This window comes from Ranitomeya variabilis, chromosome 4 (genome assembly GCF_051348905.1).
Source record: "Ranitomeya variabilis isolate aRanVar5 chromosome 4, aRanVar5.hap1, whole genome shotgun sequence".
In the NCBI taxonomy this organism is placed as follows: Eukaryota; Metazoa; Chordata; class Amphibia; order Anura; family Dendrobatidae; genus Ranitomeya; species Ranitomeya variabilis.
In genome coordinates this window covers 750,987,712-750,997,660 of record NC_135235.1, presented here as the reverse complement: position 1 = coordinate 750,997,660, position 9,949 = coordinate 750,987,712, and positions in this window count along the sequence as shown.

Genomic DNA, 9,949 nt, shown 5'->3' with positions numbered 1-9,949 from the left:
ACAAACCTATGGCTCCCAGAATGCCATTAACAATGGTAGGCCGGCGTCACACTTATCGTATTAAAAATTGGTCTGATTCTCTCGGCTGAGAGTCGCACAAGTGTACTCCTTTATGGTCATCCATGTGTAATCCGTTTGCGATGCGATTTCCTCGCATCTAAGTATCTGTATGACATCCGTTTGCAATCCGATTTTAACAAGAGCTGGCATTTTCCCACGCTCCAGAGGGCAGTTCATGGGTATATTGTTGGTTTATTATTTTACTTTTATTACAGGAGATCGAGGGCGTCGGGGAATTAGGTGTGGCAGTAAGTATGGTTTAATTTAGAACACGAAAGGAATCTGTGTCTTTATTTCAATTAAAGGATTTTTTTACTGGGTGTCTTTTTCTTAACAATTTGACTATGTGGTTAGTAATGGGGGCGTCTTATTGACACCTCTCCGTTACTAACCCCAGGGCTTGATGTCACAAAGTTGACGTCAACCCCCACAACTATTAACCCACTTGCCAACGCTACAGGGCAACTGGAAAGAGAGAGAGGCTAAGTGCCAGAATTGGTGCATCTTAGAAATGTGCCTTTTCTGGGGTGTCTGAGTGCTGATATTCTTAGCTGGGGGGGCAATATCCATGGTCCCTTCCTAGGCTATTAATATCAGCCCGTAGCTGTCTGCATAGCCTTTGCTGGTTATTCTAGGTGGACCCTATGTCATTTTTTTTTTTTTTTTTTGGGGGGGGCTCCCCTATTTTAATAGTAAAGGCTAAGTATACAGTTGTGAGCTCATATTAATAACCTGGGAAGGTCCATGGGTGTTACCCCCTTCCTAGGCTACAAACATCAGCCCCGGTTGTTGGCTTTCTCTCTGCTGGTTGCGAAAATTGCGTAGGAGCCCGCGCCCTTTCCGTAAATAATCTTTTATTAATTAAATACGTGTCCAGTAATTTGCACACACACACTCACTATATATCTATGTGTATATATTCTATTGTAAGCGGTCAGTGTGATTTTACTGTACACCGCACATGAATTGCTGGCTTTTCGAAGGACACCGCTGCTTTAAAAACAGCACTCGCAGCATGTGCGTTTTTTTTCTCACACCCATAGACTTGCATTGGCTAGACTCGGCCAATATATATGTTAGTGTGATGCCAGCCGTAGGGAGATGCTGGGAGTTGTAGTCACTCATTATCAGACTGCAGACCATACAGGACCCACAGTACTGATGCGACGTCAGTACCAAGAAGTAAACATTCACATCCAGGGGCCTTCTAGATGACGATGTCTCTGCTTGGAGTTGTTTCTTTTTGCCTCCATCTTGTCCAGACACCATGATGACTTCTCTCATCCACAGCTCGTCTCTGCAGACCTTCCTCTTCTCCGGTCTTCTGCAGCACATCCCCACATGGTGCCCAAAACACGGTAGTTTTATTCAGGAGCATTTTAATAAAAAAGCTCTATATTATACCCTAAATAAACATCTTATGGTATATGGCCGCCACACTGTCCGTCCTTGTGATCTACTCCGTCACAATGTCCGCCCTTGTGATCTACACCCGTCACACTGTCCGCTCTTGTGATCTACACCCGCCACACTGTCCGCCCTTGTGATCTACACCCGTCACACTGTCCGTCCTTGTGATCTACTCCGTCACAATGTCCGCCCTTGTGATCTACTCCGTCACAATGTCCGCCCTTGTGATCTACACCCGTCACACTGTCCGCTCTTGTGATCTACACCCGCCACAATGTCTGCCCTTGTGATCTACATCCGCCACACTGTCCGTCCTTGTGATCTACACCCGCCACACTGTCTGCCCTTGTGATCTACATCCGCCACGCTGTCATCACCAGCTAAAACCGCCCCACTTAACCACGGCCTATACCTGGCTGTCCGCTCGCTAATTTTCTCTTACACTCTATCTCCACACTGTCCCTCCACCATGTCCACTCAGCCCCGCAGTCACCTATGTAAAGTGTAATGTCCTCCAAAGCCCCCAAAATAGTGTAATGTCCCCCACAGCCCCCCATATATAGTGCAATGTCCCCCAGAGCCCCCCATATATAGTGCAAAGTCCCCCACAGCCCCCCATATATAGTGCAATGTCCCCCACAGCCCCCATATATAGTGCAATGTCCCCCACAGCCCCCCATATATATAGTGTAATGTTCTCCCACAGCCCTCCATATACAGTATAATGAATCAGGATCAGTTCCCCCACAGCCCCCATATATAGTGTAATGTCCCCCACAGCCCTCCATATATAGTGTAATGTCCCCCACAGCCCTCCATATATAGTGTAATGTCCTCCACAGCCCCCATATACTGTATAGTGTAATGTCCCCCACAGCCCTCCATATATAGTGTAATGTCCCCCACAGCCCTCCATATATAGTGTAATGTCCCCCACAGCCCCCACATAGTGTTATATCCTCCCACAGCCCTCCATATAGTGTAATGTCCTCCCACAGCCCCCATGTACAGTATAATGAAGCATAGAATCAGTTCCTTCACAGCCCCCCATATATAGTGTAATGTCCCCCACAGCCCCATAGTGTTATATCCTCCACAGCCCCCATATACAGTGCACTGTCCTCCCACAGCCCCTAGTGTAATGCCCCCATATATAGTGTAATGTCCTCCCACAGCCCCCCATATACAGTATAATGAATCAGAATCAGTTCCCCCACAACCCACATATATAGTGTAATGTCCCCCACAGCCCCCAAATATAGTGTAATGTCCCCCACAGCCCTCCATATATAGTGTAATGTCCCCCACAGCCCCCAAATAGTGTAATGTCCCCCACAGCCCCCATATACTGTATAGTGTAATGTCCCCCACAGCCCTCCGTATATAGTGTAATGTCCCCCACAACCCTCCATATATAGTGTAATGTCCCCCACAGCCCCCATATATAGTGTAATGTCCCCCACAGCCCCCACATAGTGTTATATCCTCCCACAGCCCTCCATATAGTGTAATGTCCTCCCACAGCCCCCATGTACAGTATAATGAAGCATAGAATCAGTTCCTTCACAGCCCCCCATATATAGTGTAATGTCCCCCACAGCCCCATAGTGTTATATCCTCCACAGCCCCCATATACAGTGCACTGTCCTCCCACAGCCCCTAGTGTAATGCCCCCATATATAGTGTAATGTCCTCCCACAGCCCCCCATATACAGTATAATGAATCAGAATCAGTTCCCCCACAACCCACATATATAGTGTAATGTCCCCCACAGCCCCCAAATATAGTGTAATGTCCCCCACAGCCCTCCATATATAGTGTAATGTCCCCCACAGCCCCCAAATAGTGTAATGTCCCCCACAGCCCCCATATACTGTATAGTGTAATGTCCCCCACAGCCCTCCGTATATAGTGTAATGTCCCCCACAACCCTCCGTATATAGTGTAATGTCCCCCACAGCCCCCACATAGTGTTATATCCTCCCACAGCCCTCCATATAGTGTAATGTCCTCCCACAGCCCCCATGTACAGTATAATGAAGCATAGAATCAGTTCCTCCACAGCCCCCCATATATAGTGTAATGTCCCCCACAGCCCCATAGTGTTATATCCTCCACAGCCCCCATATACAGTGCACTGTCCTCCCACAGCCCCTAGTGTAATGCCCCCATATATAGTGTAATGTCCTCCCACAGCCCCCCATATACAGTATAATGAATCAGAATCAGTTCCCCCACAACACACATATATAGTGTAATGTCCCCCACAGCCCCCAAATATAGTGTAATGTCCCCCACATCCCTCCATATATAGTGTAATGTCCCCCACAGCCCCCAAATAGTGTAATGTCCCCCACAGCCCCCATATACTGTATAGTGTAATGTCCCCCACAGCCCTCCGTATATAGTGTAATGTCCCCCACAACCCTCCATATATAGTGTAATGTCCCCCACAGCCCCCATATATAGTGTAATGTCCCCCACAGCCCCCACATAGTGTTATATCCTCCCACAGCCCTCCATATAGTGTAATGTCCTCCCACAGCCCCCATGTACAGTATAATGAAGCATAGAATCAGTTCCTTCACAGCCCCCCATATATAGTGTAATGTCCCCCACAGCCCCATAGTGTTATATCCTCCACAGCCCCCATATACAGTGCACTGTCCTCCCACAGCCCCTAGTGTAATGCCCCCATATATAGTGTAATGTCCTCCCACAGCCCCCCATATACAGTATAATGAATCAGAATCAGAATCAGTTCCCCCACAACCCACATATATAGTGTAATGTCCCCCACAGCCCCCAAATATAGTGTAATGTCCCCCACAGCCCTCCATATATAGTGTAATGTCCCCCACAGCCCCCAAATAGTGTAATGTCCCCCACAGCCCCCATATACTGTATAGTGTAATGTCCCCCACAGCCCTCCGTATATAGTGTAATGTCCCCCACAACCCTCCATATATAGTGTAATGTCCCCCACAGCCCCCATATATAGTGTAATGTCCCCCACAGCCCCCACATAGTGTTATATCCTCCCACAGCCCTCCATATAGTGTAATGTCCTCCCACAGCCCCCATGTACAGTATAATGAAGCATAGAATCAGTTCCTTCACAGCCCCCCATATATAGTGTAATGTCCCCCACAGCCCCATAGTGTTATATCCTCCACAGCCCCCATATACAGTGCACTGTCCTCCCACAGCCCCTAGTGTAATGCCCCCATATATAGTGTAATGTCCTCCCACAGCCCCCCATATACAGTATAATGAATCAGAATCAGTTCCCCCACAACCCACATATATAGTGTAATGTCCCCCACAGCCCCCAAATATAGTGTAATGTCCCCCACAGCCCTCCATATATAGTGTAATGTCCCCCACAGCCCCCAAATAGTGTAATGTCCCCCACAGCCCCCATATACTGTATAGTGTAATGTCCCCCACAGCCCTCCGTATATAGTGTAATGTCCCCCACAACCCTCCATATATAGTGTAATGTCCCCCACAGCCCCCATATATAGTGTAATGTCCCCCACAGCCCCCACATAGTGTTATATCCTCCCACAGCCCTCCATATAGTGTAATGTCCTCCCACAGCCCCCATGTACAGTATAATGAAGCATAGAATCAGTTCCTTCACAGCCCCCCATATATAGTGTAATGTCCCCCACAGCCCCATAGTGTTATATCCTCCACAGCCCCCATATACAGTGCACTGTCCTCCCACAGCCCCTAGTGTAATGCCCCCATATATAGTGTAATGTCCTCCCACAGCCCCCCATATACAGTATAATGAATCAGAATCAGTTCCCCCACAACCCACATATATAGTGTAATGTCCCCCACAGCCCCCAAATATAGTGTAATGTCCCCCACAGCCCTCCATATATAGTGTAATGTCCCCCACAGCCCCCAAATAGTGTAATGTCCCCCACAGCCCCCATATACTGTATAGTGTAATGTCCCCCACAGCCCTCCGTATATAGTGTAATGTCCCCCACAACCCTCCATATATAGTGTAATGTCCCCCACAGCCCCCACATAGTGTTATATCCTCCCACAGCCCTCCATATAGTGTAATGTCCTCCCACAGCCCCCATGTACAGTATAATGAAGCATAGAATCAGTTCCTCCACAGCCCCCCATATATAGTGTAATGTCCCCCACAGCCCCATAGTGTTATATCCTCCACAGCCCCCATATACAGTGCACTGTCCTCCCACAGCCCCTAGTGTAATGCCCCCATATATAGTGTAATGTCCTCCCACAGCCCCCCATATACAGTATAATGAATCAGAATCAGTTCCCCCACAACCCACATATATAGTGTAATGTCCCCCACAGCCCCCAAATACCCAAATATAGTGTAATGTCCCCCACAGCCCTCCATATATAGTGTAATGTCCCCCACAGCCCCCAAATAGTGTAATGTCCCCCACAGCCCCCATATACTGTATAGTGTAATGTCCCCCACAGCCCTCCATATATAGTGTAATGTCCCCCACAGCCCTCCATATATAGTGTAATGTCCCCCACAGCCCCCATATATATAGTGTAATGTCTCCCACAGCCCACACATAGTGTTATATCCTCCCACAGCCCTCCATATAGTGTAATGTCCTCCCACAGCCCCCATGTACAGTATAATGAAGCATAGAATCAGTTCCCCCACAGCCCCCCATATATAGTGTAATGTCCCCCACAGCCCCCATATACAGTGCACTGTCCTCCCACAGCCCCTAGTGTAATGCCCCCATATATAGTGTAATGTCCTCCCACAGCCCCCCCATATACAGTATAATGAATCAGAATCAGTTCACCCACAACCCACATATATAGTGTAATGTCCCCCACAGCCCCCAAATATAGTGTAATGTCCCCCACAGCCCTCCATATATAGTGTAATGTCCCCCACAGCCCCCAAATATAGTGTAATGTCCCCCACAGCCCTCCATAGTGTAATGTCCTCCATATACAGTATCTTGCCCACAGCCGCCCATATATAGTATAATATCCCTCAATATATTATCTCCTCCACAGTCCTATATACACAGCTCAAAAAAATAAAGGGAACACTAAAATCCCACATCCTAGATATCACTGAATGAAATATTCCAGTTGTAAAGCTTTATTCATTACATAGTGAAATGTGCTGAGAACAATAAATCATAAAAATGATCAACGTAAATCACAACTAATATCCCACGGAGGTCTGGAGTTGGAATGATGCTCAAAATCAAAGTGGAAAATGAAGTTCCAGGCTGATCCAACTTCAGTGAAAATGCCTCAAGACAAGGAAATGATGCTCAGTAGTGTGTGTGGCTTCCATGTGCCTGTATGACCCCTCTACAATGCCTGGGCATGCTCCTGATGAGGCAGCGGATGGTCTCCTGAGGGATCTCCTCCCAGACCTGGACTAAAGCATCCGCCAACAACAGAACAGTCTGTGGTGCAACGTGACGTTGGTGGATGAAGTGAGGCATGATGTCCCAGATGTGTTCAATCGGATTCCGGTCTGGGGAATGGGCGGGCCAGTCCATACCTTCATGTCTTCATCTTGCAGGAACTGCTGACACTCCAGCCACATGAGGTCTGGCATTGTCCTGTGTCATGGATCCCTACTCCGTGGTGTCACTTATTCGTCACGTGCCTGCTCTCACACGTGACTTGGGGTTGTGCCTGCAAGGGTTAATCTATCTCCCCTCTCTCAGTCCAGCATTCAACCTCTGTCCTATGCTGTAATGGGAGCATAAATCACACACCGACCCAGGCCACACACCTGCTCATACACGCTGCCACCACTCATCGAATATACGGGTGATGAGTCCCGGGCTAATAATAATACTAATAAAAATATGTCTATCACTCATAAGGCTCACACACCTTTAGGCTATGGATTCTTTAGAACATTCAAGGATCAACTTGTTAAAGTTTTATACTTTAATAACAAAAGGTTCAATGCTTACAATAAGAAAAAGGTATAAAAATATGATAATAAAAAGACATACAACTTATGCAGAACAGTATCAAAATAAACAGGAGAAACTTACAGAAATCATCTAACTGGTAGTTGCTTTCTGCTCCCTGAGGGTAGGACGAATGTAGATTGGATCACACCAGCTTCTCAGGCTGCCCCCAACATGTGAACACAATTCTCTGTCTGCAGCCTAAATTTATAACTTTGGTCTGAGGTCAGGTTTCTAGACCGGCCCCTCAGGTCAATATCATAACTGCTGCCTGTTTGATTGGGCATGGCCGCTCTACTAATGAATATATTATTTTCTCTTTTGAGACACTTGTGAAAAGGTTCTCAGGAATAGATCACCTCAGGCCGCATTTAGCATCTCCCCTCCAAGACCTAAGAGGTGCCAAATGTTACTTTTCTTCTGGGCCCTAGCTAGACCTCCTGGTGAGATAGGGAGACACAATGTCTACTAATCCCAAGGAAGTACCTGTTAACACCTAGGTGCGACTTGCCTTCAGGACAGATGTTACATTATCACTAGACACCAGGGGCGTAACAACCGTGGTCGCAGGGGTCACAGCTGCGACCGGGCCCAGAGTGCTTAGGGGCCCGCCCAGTGGCGTATCTATCCACGGGTTTTCAGGGCCAGGGAGCGGGGGCTGTCTAATTATACTCACCTACTCTTGGTGTGGTCCCTGCAGGTCCCTGGCTGCCCGGCGCCCCAGCTTCTTCCTGTACTGAGCGGTCACATGGTACCGCTCATTATAGTAATGAATATGCGGCTCCACCTCCCATAGGGGTGGAGCCGCATATTCATTACTGTAATGAGCGGTAATGGTGACCGCTCAGTACAGGAAGCAGCAGCGCTGGGAAACCAGGGACTGCACCGCGCCAGGAGCAGGTGAGTATAACGGGGAGGGGGAGCGCTGCGCGATATTCACCTCTCCTCGTTCCAGCCGCCGCTCTTCTGCAGTGACGCTGAGGTCAGAGGGCGCGGTGACATAGTTAGTGCGCGCCTCTGCCTGAGCGTCAGTGCGGAGGAGGCGGAAGATGGAGTGACTTTAACGAGGAGCAGCCTGCAGGTGAATATTGAAAGTGTCGGGGGCCTGAGCGACGGAGAGGTGAGTATGTGTTTTTTTTTTTTATCGCAGCAACAGCAAATGGGGCAAATATCTGTGTGGAGCATCTTATGGGGCCATAACATTTGTGCAGCATTATATGGGGCAAGTGCCTGTATGGAGCATCTGTCACGGAGACACGGGGTCACTGGGTGCTCTCGTCCGCTGGCCCGGCTGTCTTTAGCAAGACTGCATGGACCACGGCTCATACCACTGAACGCCCGCTCTATCTCCCCGTGGGCAATACACTACACAGACAACACAGGGTTAAGGTAAAACAGTGTGGCAATACTTTATTGAACCACAACACACAATAGCAAACAGAACAATCCCACCATGACTGGAATTGTTTGGTTACATGGGCGCATATAAAATATCACTGCGTCTCCATGTATTTCCAGTATGACACGATGTCAGAACTCCCAGGGTCCCTACTCCATCTGTGGATGAACGCACAGAGAAGGGGTAACGACAAGCATAGGGAGATGACCAAGAACTGTCCATAGAGTCCATACAAGGTCCAAAGCCAGTTGACACGATGTCAGAGCTCCCAGGGTCCCTACTCCATCTGTGGATGAACGCACAGAGAAGGGGTAACGACAAGCATAGGGAGATGACCAAGAACTGTCCATAGAGTCCATACAAGGTCCAAAGCCATTTGACACGATGTCAGAGCTCCCAGGGTCGCTACTCCATCTGTGGATGAACGCACAGAGAAGGGGTAACGACAAGCATAGGGAGATGACCAAGAACTGTCCATAGAGTCCATACAAGGTCCAAAGCCAGTTGACACGATGTCAGAGCTCCCAGGGTCCCTACTCCATCTGTGGATGAACGCACAGAGAAGGGGTAACGACAAGCATAGGGAGATGACCAAGAACTGTACATAGAGTCCATACAAAGTCCAAAGCCAGTTGACATGAGAGTCACCACCTGGCTTATCTGGCCATCTCCATGGAACCAGGCGACCAGCGGTTCCCAACCCTGGCTTTCTCCAAACATATCCATGGTTCAGAGATGGTCACTGGATCAGATCTGTGTCCTTCCAACCGGAGCCGAAAACCCCTAGGTTGTATCCTATAGAATCCTAGATCAGTGTCCCTCGTGATGGTGCCATGATGAATTGGCTGCAGTCCTTTCTCTTGTGTCTTGGGTGGTTTTCAGAAATCTGGCTCCTAGCTCTGTGTTACTTCAGTCTCTTTATACCCAAGGCATGTAAGCTACCCTTAGAACCACCCAGGGTCTTTCAGTCCAACATCAAGAAAAGGTAAACAATGGTGATGGGATTAAGTATATTAGCATATAAGCACACATCAACAAACAAAGCTCAACACACTCAATGTACAGTCACCACTACAGACTTAAGGCCCCATCACACATAGCGATTTA